Genomic DNA, 2,544 nt, shown 5'->3' with positions numbered 1-2,544 from the left:
CCACATACACTCAGTGGCGCTGGCGTAGGTTTCATGTCCTGGTTGACCCAATGCTGGATCTGTTGTAGTTAGTGCTTGTCTCTTACTAAAAGTCTGTCTTATGGACCCATGACAAGTTTATTCAAGATTATAGCCTTTACATTGTTAATAAAAACTTTTTTGGTAATTTATAATTTTCCCGTTGCAACGCACGGGCACTTTTGCTAGTATATATTATAAATGTATATATCTTAAATACCTATTAATTTTTTTTTCCAAAAATGTAGGTATGTCCGGGAATACCCGGACACAATCCGTCCATGATCGACGAGCTCCTCGATGCGGTCCTACTCAACCTCGGGTCCTCGGCACCTCATCGCTCCACTTCATCCGTGCTGCGGCCATGTGCGCAGCAGGCGCTGGCGCCGCGCCATTGCCGACGACGCGGGCTTCCTGGCTCGCTCCCGCGCCCGTCGCCGGCCGCTACTATGTCACGGACAGGCTACCACGGAATACCGTGGGACGACGGTGGGTCCGCCCGGCGAAGAAACTGGCTGCCTTCGTGCCCTCATCGTCGGCCGTCGTCGACAGGTGCCACTTCTCCCTCGACTTCCTTTACGTTCCTCCGGCGACGCCATGTCAAACTTCAGGGTGCTCTACGACCGCAGCAGGTCGCGCTACCAATTCTGCAAGCCACGGGCCTGCGTGTTTATCTAAAGATGAGAGGATGATCCTTACTCGTGGTTTTTCTCTAATATAATTTAATAAACTAATTAGACAATTTCTTTTACTTATTTTTATCATTTAGTTCATTTATTTATACTAGAGAAGAACCGTGGGACCTGTTTGGAGCACCGTTTCACCCCTACTCCCCTAGTAGCGACGGCGGGTCAGGTCGGGGTGGCGCACTTGTTGGCACACCATGGACGGCGACGTCGAAGTCCGGGACATGCAGACGATCCATTTTGCTGGACGAACCGCCGGGAAGGTGAGCGGCAGCGTGCTCGTGCTCGACGAGAGCACGTTCAAGTTCTCGCTCGTCGCGTTCCCAGCAGCCTTCCGCGTCATTGGTGGCGTGGACGGTGGTGACAAGGTGCGCGTCGTGCGCATGGAAGGCGAGAACCTCGAGGTGTTCGGTCAGCTCCTGGATTCCGACGAGTGGGTGTGATAGAGAGGAGCATCAATCTGAGGGACGCGACCGCGGAGCTTCCTGGTTGGGAATACTGGTTCTTTCGGCTGCCGGCAAGTATTGTCACTGCAGACGTGTTCATGGTGCTGACGCCGGGGGAGGAAACCTGGCTCGTCCGTCGACCTGGAGATTATGGAGGTGGAAAAGGAGACGTCTGGCGAAGCTAGGATTCAAAACTTAGGTATTTACATAGATAATTAAAGTCATAAAAATAGTTGAATGACAAACTGTTCAGCTAATCACCTCTAAAATATGCATGAAACAAACTGATAATTAATAAAGAGAACTTACAATATTATAATGTTGCTTTAATCCTACGATTCTTCATGGTTTGGAAGCGGTTGATGATGTCTTTGTCCTTAACTTGTAGAAAGAACTCCCGCTCAATAAATGTAACCAAGCAATCATTCAAGTATTGATCCCCAATCTTATTTCTCAATTTGTTCTTCACAAAATTCATCACCGAAAAGACTCTTTCAACACTTGCAGTTGACACTAGAAGCACTACCACCAATTTTAGAAGCCTGTAAACAACTGCATGTCTTTCAATCTTGTTTGTTTCAACAAGCTGTAACACCCGATTTTAAGAACAAAATCAGATATGCACCATATGTGAGTTTTAGAAGACAAGCCTCACATATAGCTACAAATAAGGGGTAATATCAAAGGACAACGCATAAGTTATATAGGGTAGATAATAAATTAGAAACAACCTTGGGCAGCAAACACGGAAGAGAACTCCAAACTTCGGGTGTTAACCTCACTCTACAGGATCCAACTGACTGGTTGATCACAAGCCTAAAACTTCTCCTGAGGTGTGGGGGAGATAGCAAGAGTGAGTCCATGACGAACTCCGCAAGTATAACAACTAGATTGTATAGATCCCACAATCTCATGATCAATGTGACATAAATAATATAGAGCATTAAACAATAATCAATGAGTTTCTTAACACAAGATTCATCACCCTTAATGTAAGAGTTCCCAAGGCCGCTCGTGACCGTGAGCACGGCTAGTATACCAGTTTTTAACACTCTGCAGAGGTTGTACATCTTTACCCATGAGTCATGATTTACCCTTTCGCCTGAGGTGATCAGCCTCGTAACCCACTACCAAGGTAGGTCGGCAGGGATCACTATGAAGTCTTTCAAAGGTTCGTCTAACAAGTTAGGGCCGCTTGGTTTCGTTAGTCAGTCCGTGTGATTCTACCACTCGTAGGGAATCCACGGTCTGCTATCCCCCATTTGCGCCACACGGGTAACCTCTAACAAGCTAGAAAAATTACTCATACTTGACTAAAGCCAGAGCCATTATAGCCCTCATGGTTGCACTTTCATCCCGGTTATCACTTACGAATAAATCCTCAAGTTGCTAAA

General features: G+C 46.7%; 1 pseudogene; it reads left to right on the top strand.

Moving 5' to 3' along the window:
* On the top strand, positions 319-1,369 carry LOC110432724 (annotated as a pseudogene).

This window comes from Sorghum bicolor, chromosome 2 (assembly GCF_000003195.3).
Source record: "Sorghum bicolor cultivar BTx623 chromosome 2, Sorghum_bicolor_NCBIv3, whole genome shotgun sequence".
NCBI classification, from domain to species: domain Eukaryota; kingdom Viridiplantae; phylum Streptophyta; class Magnoliopsida; order Poales; family Poaceae; genus Sorghum; species Sorghum bicolor.
Note: the sequence above shows the minus strand (reverse complement) of the source record. Positions and strands in the feature narration are given on the sequence as shown.